At 40.2% G+C, this 11,071-nt stretch overlaps 1 protein-coding gene across 1 annotated transcript in view; it reads left to right on the top strand.

Moving 5' to 3' along the window:
- The first annotated feature begins 10,180 nt into the window (after nt 1-10,180).
- Nucleotides 10,181-11,071, top strand: part of ATG5 (autophagy related 5) — a 133,184-nt gene continuing 132,293 nt past the window's right edge. The window contains exon 1 of the mRNA XM_047859511.1: nt 10,181-10,455. The gene's annotated coding sequence lies outside the window, so the exon portion shown is untranslated. The remainder of the gene's footprint in view (nt 10,456-11,071) is intronic.

The following is an 11,071-nucleotide window of genomic DNA, read 5'->3' as shown; positions in this document are numbered from 1 at the left end:
GAGACCCAATTATACTCATGTAAAATTATCCAAATATACAAAAAAACAAGTTTGTGTTATAGGATGTTTATTAAGGCAAGAAATAAGAAGGTCTCACGGTGGGGTCTAAAACCTCTAATTTCAAAGTAATGATACATGTAAATAATATTTCGAGACTATGAGTCAACTGCAATGTCAAGTTGACTGCATCTACGTTTCAATCAGTGGCCAGTTACAAGTATCGCTAATATTACTTCAGTCTGTGGCCTGTATTTATGATTGAAGGAAATTCTAAATTTCAAAGGGAGGAGGTTAGTGAAAATAAAGATGTAATGATCTTCCTATACAAATTCTTCAAACCCCTGAATTTGAACCACAGACTTCTTGGTTAAGAGCCCCTGGCTTAAAAGTCCTTTGCTTCCTTGTCTACCTGTTGTATCCTATCTGTCCTGCAAGACTTCTTTTATGCATTGCTACTGGTTTGTTCTTGAAGCTAGGTTCCCATGATGGGTGTAAATAGTTCTATTACAGCCTGTTAGGGACTGTCGCAGTGATTTGTTTACTTATCAGTTCTCTGCCACACTGGAATGAGAGTTCTTTGAGGGAAGAAATTATTTCTGATGCGTCTTAGTATCCTGAGTACCTTGCATAGCTGCGCACAGGAAAGCCTACCCTAAATGAACACATTGTTCTATGAGAAACACTCATCATTTTATAAATTGCTAGGAAAGCGTTGGGCGGGGGGGGGGGGTGGAGGTAGAAAATGATACTTTATTTGAATCTATCTTTCAGGAATACAAAAATTTCATGTTACGGTTAGTGGATGAAAAGAATATTAGAAAATCTGCCTAGAAGAAGGCAGTGAATAGAATAAAGATGCATAAAAAAGTGCATGGAAATGTGGGGCAGGCAGGTGAAAGATTGCTGTTTAACTTTGCTCTTTGCTCTAATGGCAATCCAACAAAGATGAACAGTTTTTCTAAGGAGAAGTTTAGATCATGGGCCAGAAGCAGTCTTGGATACCTGAGACAGGTGAAGTATCAAACTACCTGAAGGCTACTTCTTAACTTCAGTCTCTGAATGGTTAAAGAAAGGATTTACAGGGAAGCTAAACTTTCAGAGCCCTACACTTGCATGAGCCCTTTCTGAGGGCATTCAATTTTGTATTTGTAAATTATTTATGAGCATGCGTGCTTTCTAAAGAGGACTTCCCAAACTGTATGAGCCTTGAGACCTTGGTTAGAATAGTAGAAAAATGTTACAGAATTGTGCCCAGCTCATAGTATGCTCAGTCCTGTCAACTAACCAGACAACTAATGGATACATGATGATGTTTCCAGCTTTCTGACATATAATATCTTACATTTGCAGAATAAAACACACTCACGACACCCCAGAGTGACATGATTAGTTTGTCCCTGCTTTTGATCAGTCTTTTATTCCTTTCCTGAAATACCTATGCCTTTTCCTTCTCTTTCAGGCTCTTAAGCCATGCCAGTTTTTTAAAGCCCAAGGTAATAGATGGATCTTAGAAACACAGTGATGGATAGAGAATGTTTCCGTTGTAGCGTTTAGAGAAACATGAAAAGTAAATCATGGCTTGTGTCTGGTAGTGAGAAGGCCAGAGGAGAAAGATAATGGAGAAAGATAAAGGAGGAAGGTGTGGGCTGGCTGTGCCATCAGATCTGGGAGGTGAATGCCAAGGTAATGATTATAAAGTGGACTTTTAAAAAATTCAGCACTTGGGGCGCCTGGGTGGCGCAGTCGGTTAAGCATCTGACTTCAGCCAGGTCACGATCTCGCAGTCCGTGAGTTCGAGCCCCGCGTCGGGCTCTGGGCTGATGGCTCAGAGCCTGGGGCCTGTTTCCGATTCTGTGTCTCCCTCTCTCTCTGCCCCTCCCCCGTTCATGCTCTGTCTCTCTCTGTCCCAAAAATAAATAAACGTTGAAAAAAAAAATTAAAAAAAAAAATTCAGCACTTAAGCCACAACAAACTTTTTTTTTTTTGAGGTAAACCTGAATACTTTAATTAAAAAAAAATTAGGTGGTTTAAACCATACTGCTTGTCCCTAAAATTCAGAGGGCCTTTAGAAACATACTATTTCTGGGATGGAAATTCTGACAATTAATGTATGTGGGCAAATTATCCCACAGAAAGGTCCCAGCACAATAGTTGTTGGTACATCTGTATTAAATTTTACTTACATTTTAAAGCAAAAAAGCGAAATCATCTTAATATTCTGCTCTGTGTAGTTAAATGGCACTTATACTTAACATTTAAAATTTTTATTTTAAAACATTGCACCTGAAAAGACTTGAAGGAAACTTAACTGCCTATTACTAAGTGAAAGAAGCCAATCTGAAAAGCCTACATGCTTTATGATTTCAACTATATAACATCCTAGAAAAGAAAAAAATATTGAGACAAAAGGATCAGTGGTTGCCAGGGGTTGGGAGGAAACAGGGATGAAAAGGTGGAACACAGAGGATTTTTAGGGCAGTAAAACTACTCTGTATGATACTGTAATGGTGGATACATGTCATAAATTTGGCCAAAACTATGGGATATACAACGCCAAAAGTGAACCATAATGTAAACTATGGAGTTTAGGTGACAATGGAGTGTTAATATATGTTCATCAATTATAACAAATGTATCATTGTAGTGTAGGCTATCTGCCAATAAGGAAGAGACTGTGTGTGTGTGTGTGTGTGCGTGTGTGTGTGTGTGTGTGTGTAGACAAGGGATGTATGTGTATATATATATATATATATATATATATATTCACACTCTCTGGACTTCCTGTTCAATTTTGCTGTGAACCTAAAACTCCTCTAAAAAATAAAGTTAAGTAATTAAAAAAGATATATTACCTGCTCTTTAAAGTTGGGTAACCAAAGGCACAGGAAGGTCAGAGAGAGACCAGCCAGACAGGTGATGGTAATGAAGCTGGAAAGCTGTTATAGGGTTAGACCAAGAAATTTGGATTTAAATCTGTTGGCAGCAAGGATTTGGTTTTTGTAAAAACAGGACAGAGGCATAATTAGAACTGTGCTAAAGAAGACAGCTCTGGAAGCAGATTGTAAAATGGGTTGGCAAGGAGGAATGGTATGTCCGACGAAGGACATAAAAACAACAGCTCCCATATGTTGAGAGCTCACTATGTGCCAAGCACTGTAGTAAATGTTTTATGTGCATCATCCTACTTAATCTTCACAATGAATCTCTGAGGCAGGTGCTATCATTTTCCTCATTTCACCGCAAGGAAAACGGAGAAGTGGAAGCTTGGAGAAGTTATATAAGAGCCAGGTTCTTGGCCATGTGACCTCTTCAACTGCCCATCTCTTGGTTTAACCATCTGCTGTCGCCATCTTGTAATTCTTTTTTTAAACAAGGGGGCCTCATTTTGATCTTGCACTGGACATTGCAAATTATGTAACTAATCCCGGTTAAATCGTTTTGTCTCTGACCACACGGGCAATAGCTGTACGATGTGGGATTTAAGAGCTCATGTCTCTGACTGCTCTTCTACACTAGTTTATGATCTAAGAACAAATAGAATGTGAAGGAGAGGAAATAGATTTGAAAGAGATTTTGTTTAGTACTGACAAGGTTTAGAAAGTGGGTTTTTTTCCTAATGAAAATAATTTTGTTGTGAGAATCTAAAAAGATTCGCAAGGTTTTCACAAGATCTCTTGACTAACCAGAGGTTTCCTATTGGGAAACACTGTAACATCATTGAGGGTGCCCTTGACTGGCCCCACTGGCTAAGGAGCTCTGAGCTTCATGTCAGGTTGATTGTGACACCTGGTGACAGCAACGTGTTATTGCAAGGATTTATTTGCTGTTTCAAGAATCAGGCTGTGTGTGGGGTTTTTTTTGTTTTTTGTTTTTTGTTTTTTTACTTCCTCATAAGTTATACACTTCCCAGACTACTTTTCCTTCTGTACTCATTGAAAAATCATATTTAAAAAACTGATTTACTTGTCTGAGTTATTAATAAGAGCTTTTTATGGAAAAATATTCATATGGGAACAGCCAGATGATCTAATTCAAAGATTGTTTTAGAATAATATTAGTTTATGGGATGAAAAATTAGAACACAGATATGTATGAATTATGAGTATAAATATGTATATATTCTACAAAGAATATTTGACATATTGCTTTAATTCACTCCTGCAGAACTCATCCGTGTAGACAAGTAGATAGAGAGTTCTGAGTAACTGGAATCATACAGTCTTATAACACAATATTTTCAATAGAAATCTGCATTTTATCCATAGCAGTGACAGAATTACACACAGTAGTTATAGTTCACATGGTAGTCAGAAGAAAACTGTCCCAAACTGTGATTTTAAAATAAATTTTCATGAATGTATTTAAATTTGGGGGTCCCTGTAATGTTGTTCAAGAGGTTTTTTTTTTAATTATTTTACCATACACATGACAATGTAGCCTCATGAAATAGTTGAATGAATGAAGACTTGACACAGTGCATGAAAGGCTATCACTGGAGCAAAATGAGTCTATGTATCCAGCTCCTGGATAGATTTTAGAATGCCAGTGAAATAGATACAAATGGAATTCCCAGGATTGTTGAACACTGCAGGTCTTGAAATATTTGGATCCTCCAAATGCTTTCTCACTTCATAAGATAAGACATATATATCTCCCAACTTTCAAACATATCTTTAGAATTGATTAAAAGTAAAATCTTAAAGCCATAAATATGATCATAATCACAATTAAATGTATGTTAAATTCTTCAGTGTAACATATTTTGTACTGGTTATTTAATTTTTTATTCAGCAACATTAATATCTATATGCAAAACTTGAGGTAGGCAGTGCCTTAGAAATATGACGAGCTATACAGGAGGATAAGCTCCAGTGCTTCCAGTGTCCGGGTAGGTAATCTAATGTCCACACAGGTGAGAGTGTGGAGACAATGGCGACGTGGGGAGGGCATGCCCAGCCCAAAAGGGGCCAGCTACTGCTCCACTCCAGCTCATGGTTGCCGTGTGGCAATGTGGGCCCACAATTGTCAGGTGCCAGCATAAGCCAGAAGGCCAAATTGTTTGGTAAAAACTGTTATTAAATTTTTTTAGGGTTTTAAAAACATTTTAAGGGACAAAGAGAATGTATCTGCCACTATGGCTAACTGACAAAGACTAATTTGATCATGTATAACTCTTAGGTTCTTTTCCCTAGATAACTGTAGCCACCAGAGAAGCTGAGGTGGATAAGGATTAATTACTTTCCCAGAATCTGGATGTGAGATTATAATGTAAGCCAGTCTTAGACCAAGTTCCTTTGTTCATGCAGACATTTGTTAAACAAAATAGTACCTATAACCCGCTCTATAAGGTTGATGAGATCCCAACTCTCTGCCTTTTAAAGATGCTCTCATATCTCCTTGCAAGAAAGGTTCTCTTAAGGCAGGTATAACACCATTCCTGAGGTTGAATTCTATAAATTTTATAGAAGACATAAGAAAATTTATGGATGAAGCTTTAGGCTTCATGGATTTCTACAGTCTGTTCATCCAAGAGTGGTAAGAATCTCTAAAATATTTTAGTCCATCTACATATCCTAAGTACGCTAATTTCATAAAGATCCCATTTCTAACACTTATCATACCTTTGAGCAAGCCAGAAATAAAAACCCAACTCTGACATTCACTATGCTAGCAAACCATGAGATGTTGATCAACATAGTGACAACAGACATCCTTGTGATACTTGCTCCTGGAGTGTGGTCTTTCCGATGTTGGTACCTGACCACCTCCGGAGCATGGAATTCTCAGTTTGGGCAATTAGAATTGAAACTTAACCTAGCACATGCATCTCGTCACAGTATGTATGCTAAGGTGAGAGTATATTCTAGCATCAAACCAGTGATCCAGTTCCAGCCTCTGGAACTCTGGTTTGTAGTCCTTCACATATAGGAGCTCATCCCTGCTTTCTGGGAGTTTCCATTCTAGAATCATTTGAGAGGAGTCATTTGAGTAAGGATAAAAACAGAAGAACAGAAATACGGTTGTGTTCTGGGAATACACTAGAGAGTGCGTAGTCAGATGGAGGAAGCAATGACACATTCCCCACACAGATCAGAAAACTGGCACAGAGACAGGATATGGCAGTGGTGGAGACCCTTACTGCCTGGTGACTGGGGACACCGAATCTGCTGACAGCAGGGTGCCTTCATCACTTTCAACTTTCCTTGCTAATAATTTTGAAATTGGTAAAGTAATAAAGGAAACCACTTCTCTCTACTTAAACTCTAAGCTATGAGGAAGAATTTAGTTCCTCAGGTGACAGTGATGGGAATCATGGAAGAAAACCCATGTTCAGCTTAGTTTATTTCAACAAACATTTATTGAATGCCAGGCATCATGCTGTCATTAAGGATGCATGAAAAGATTGAGGAAAGTATGGAGAGCGTCTAACCCAGATTGGGTGGACCCGGGAAAACTCTCTCTTTTTAAATGTTTATTTAGTTATTTTTGAGACCGGGGTGGGAGGAAGGGCAGAAAGGGAAAGAGGAGAGAGAGGGAGAGAGAGAGAGAATCCCAAGTAGGCTCTGCATTGCCAGCACAGAGCCCAATACAGGGCTGGAGCTCAAGAAACGTGAGATCAAATCAAGTCAGATACTTAATTGACTGAGCCACCCAGGTGCGCCTCCAACTCCCCACCGACCAGGAAACTTTCTAACACCTGAACAGAATGTTGGGGAATGAGTAGTGTATGGTAAATGGGGAAGAAGGGATCTGGGGGATAGAATTTTAGGGAAGAAGGGTCTGGTGGAGGATATCATTTCAGGCAGCAGGACAGAGGGATCAATGACACAGAAGCATGACATAGCCTGAGTGCACAGAACTGCAAAATGTTTGATACTATTAAAGTTTGAAGTGCAAGATAGGGAGTACTGGGAAAGGAAGGAAGGAACCAACTGATCACGCTAAGAAACCAGGAATTCGCCCAGAAGGAATCGTTAAAATGTTTAAGTATCAGAGTGACGTGGTTAGAGTGCATAATAGTATATGGTAGTGCTCCCTTATCCGCAGTTTCAATTTTCAGTTTTGGTTACCAGCGGTCAGTTGAGGTCGGGAAGCAGATGATTCTCCTTCTGACATATTGTCAGAAGAAGGTCAGCATAGGCCTAATATTACATCACAATGCCTGTGTCATTCACCTCACTTCGTCTTGTCACATAGGCCTTTTGTCATTTCACATCATTATGAGAAGGGTGAGTGCACTACTGTATGTTGAGAGAGACCACATTCATGTAACTTTTATTACAGTATGTTATAATTGTTCAATTTTATTATTAGTTATTGTTGTTAATCTCTTACTGTGCCTAATTTATAAATGAGACTTTATCATAGGTATGTATGTATAGGAAAAAACATAATATATATAAGACTTAGTACTATCTGTGGTTTCAGGTATCCGTGGGAGGGGTGGGTCTTGGGACGTATTCCCTGTGGATAAGTGGGGATGACTATAATCTACTCTGGTTGAAATCAAAGGCAAATACAGATAGATGGAGCAAGGCTGGAATCAGGGAGACCAGTTAGGGAGGCTGTCGTAATTGTTTAAGTAAAAAGCGATGAAGGATTTTAATAGGAGGAGAGCACATTTGAACATGGCTATAGACTGAAGAAAGAAACCAGAAGTGAGGGAAATTGGGGAAGCAGGTCAATTGGTTGGGGCACAGTCAGAGGAGCTAGAGCTGAAGTAGAAGAACTAAATTTGGCTTAACTAATTCATCCTCTGAAACCAGCAGGTTGAAGACAAAAGAGAGTAAATGAGACCTTTGAGCCAGAATGGCATGTTAGAGTTCATGGGGATAGTAGAGACAACTTAGAGTTTAGGAAAGCAAATTTAAGTAAATTTAGAGCAAAGAAATTTGTGATCCCATGGCTTTGAATCTTACAAGTTATGAGGCATACAAAAATAAAAACCAGACTTTACATGTGCAGACTATTATAGTGAGAAGAAAAGAAAACATGTCATTAACAGAGACTTCACTGGAATCTCTCCTTTCAATCAATAATTTTGGAGGACTTTATAAACAAGTTGACACAATTCAAAACAGCTGCCTGAGAATCATCCAGAATCAGTTGAGGTTTGGGGGAAATGGTAAGGTCAGCCAAAAAGAGCTCTTTAAAAGTTATCTTCATAGAACAAAATTTTGAAAGATATAGTGTCACTGACTGAGAGACAAGACATAATGTTAACCAATGGAAATGACAGGGAGCAAATATAGAATTCCTCTTATTTCCAGATTTGCTCAAGGAGAATAATCATGAGATGGGAAAGAGTACAACTATTTAATAGGGACAGTGACAACTGGACCAGATCCAGAAGAGTGATATGTCGTGTGAATAATGGCTGAAAGAATTGACAGTTGTTAGCTCAAGTGAGCTATGGAGCATGAGAGCTATCTTTTAATATCTGAAGTGCTATTAGAGCAGGGGTTAGATATTTCTATTGCAGTTTGTAGGCACAAGGTTGGGAAAGGACAAGGGGAGAAAAGAAGAAAACAGGGTCAATACTTAAAAGTTACCGGAAGCTGAATTTCAGCTCAATGTAATAACTTTCTTCCTATTTGGTTCTCTTCTTTCTTCCTATGTGGGTTCTTCCCCACATTTTATTAGAAAAATTTTCAAACATATAGCAAAATTGAAAGAATCTTACAGTGAATACCTATATATTCACCACCTAGATTCTATTATTAACATTTTACTGTACTTACTTGTATTATCACATATTTATCCATCTACCCATTCCTCTACCCATCCATAAATTCATCTAATATTTTGGATACATTTCAGAGTAAATTCCATACAATTTTGGCTATCATTGGGAAGGTGTGTGTTCTGTGAAAGGGAGGCATAGGCAAATGACCTCTAAAGTTTGAAGGAGCATTAAGACTGAAGAAAAAGGCCACAAGCCCAGCTTGATGAGAAATGGTTTATTAACGGATTTACTGACAGAAGTATGTCTTGTGTGGCTACAAGACCCCACCTCCTGTAAGACCTGCTTTTATAAACCTGGATTCCGGAGAGTATAGCATGATTAAACAAAAAGAAAGAATGTATGTGTGGAGAATATGCTCAAGAGGGCTTCAGGTCACAGAGTGGTCATCATGGTTGATTTGTCCAAGATGAGGTAAGTCTAGTTCACATGGTGGGACATCTCAATTCCAAGAGCTTTTTCACAAAAACTAATGGCTGACTACTGGGGATACTGTACAGGAGATTTCTGCATTAAGTAGGTGGAGTGGGCCAGACTATGGCTTCTAAATTTTTGGATTGTTATCCATACCAAGAAATGTATTTCGCATTCCTACCCAGTGTATGCATACTGAAGTAAAAAAATTCAGGAAACAAGCATGCCAGTATTTTCTACTATATTTCATTTAAAAATGCCAGTCACGACACACTAAATTAGATGACCCACCAATGGGTTGTGACTCATCATTCGAAATCAGTGGACTAGTCAATCTCCAAGATTTGTCGTTTTGAAAGAATCCTGTGGCTACTACTAGGATTTCCCTAATCTTTCTAACGATCAGGAACCTATTTTGAGTCCCAGCACAGTATTTACCTAGCAGGTATGGCATGCATAATTACGAGAAAGACGTTAAATGCCCAATTAAATCTTATGGATAGATCAGATTCAAACGCTCTTTAGGAGTTTTTGAATTGTTTTTATTTTCACAAACAGAAAAGGTATAGATTTGGATAGAGGACTTCAGTACTCATGCGTTTTAGTCTTCCTCTGTTAACTACGGCTATTAATCCCTGTTGTGGTTCCGCCAAAATTGAGAAGATCAAGAAGATCAAGTGAGAAAATAGATAAGAAAACACGTTGATAACCAACATTTTATTACTATTATTCTGCGAAGCCAGTTAAGGGGAATGCTGCGGTCAACCTCTATGAGGCAGGGTCTCAGTATTTTTGAAACTCTCTACTTTTACAGTACTGTTACATTAGCCTCTCGAAATACCTAACCATGCAAAACCTAACCTCCCCTAAAACGGAGTTAGCTGTAAAGTTGCCAGAGGTTCGACCCCCAAGCCACGCGCCCCGCTCCGTCTGCGCATGCTCTAGTGCAGCTCCCGCCTCCTCCCGGGGTTGGGCGGAACGCGGAAGGTGGGGCGCAGGCCACGTGGGTTCGGTGACGTCATCTCTGGGCGCCCAGGGTGACTGGACTTGCTGTGGGCTTCCAAGGCCCCGCGGCGCTGCGGGTTGTATTGGCAGGATACCGGAGGGCGGAAGTGCAGCAGAGATCGGCACCGACCTCCACGCCGCTGCCTTCTGCGGCTGCGCGGGCTCTCGGGACTCCAGGCTCCCGCGCCTCTGCGGGACAGTGTATCAAGCAGCCAGCGCCGCCGCCCTGCCAGAGCCCGGGATCCGAGCGTCTTCATCGGTGCAGGAAGCGGGAGAAGGAGCTGGCATTTCTGGTGAGTGTGAGTGTGCGTGTGCGTGTGTGTGTGTGTGTCTGTCTGCCTCCGTCTCCCAAGGGTGGGGAAATGCCCGGAGGAGAAGAGTTGGGGACGTGCCAGGTAGGTGTGGTAAGAAGGAGGGGCGAGTGGTAGGCGAGAGGAGCGCTCCCCCGGGCGGCGGTGGCTGGTGAAGGTGGTTCCTCCGGGGTAGGTGGGGTTGGCCAGATGCCGCCCCCCGGGGACCTTGGGCAGGCCGGAGGGTGTAGCCTGTGTGATCTCTCTCCGGGAATCTGTCAGTTTCTTACTAAAGTAGGAAGCCTAGGGTCTTGTCGCAGGCTCTAGAGTTTATTTAGTTCAAGACGTGCATTTTTCGTGGAATAGTTATTTAAATCATAATTATTTCACAGGCACTTTGATTCTGTCCTAATTTGGTGGGTATTTTCTCCAGTTTATCTTCTCGATGGCATTCGTTAAATCTCATTTTAATAATATTTAGTGCTAACGAAGTCGTTTTCTGTTGGCAAAGAACTTTCACATCCTTTATACTTTGGATTATTTTGAAATCCTACCTGAAACTTGAGGAACGTAGGGAAACTGGATTGGTTCTAGTTTTTTCTGGTGAGACACAGCATGT

Source organism: Prionailurus viverrinus, chromosome B2, assembly GCF_022837055.1.
Source record: "Prionailurus viverrinus isolate Anna chromosome B2, UM_Priviv_1.0, whole genome shotgun sequence".
In the NCBI taxonomy this organism is placed as follows: domain Eukaryota; kingdom Metazoa; phylum Chordata; class Mammalia; order Carnivora; family Felidae; genus Prionailurus; species Prionailurus viverrinus.
The sequence above is the reverse complement of the archived record's forward strand: the minus strand, read 5'-3'. Positions and strand labels throughout refer to the sequence as shown.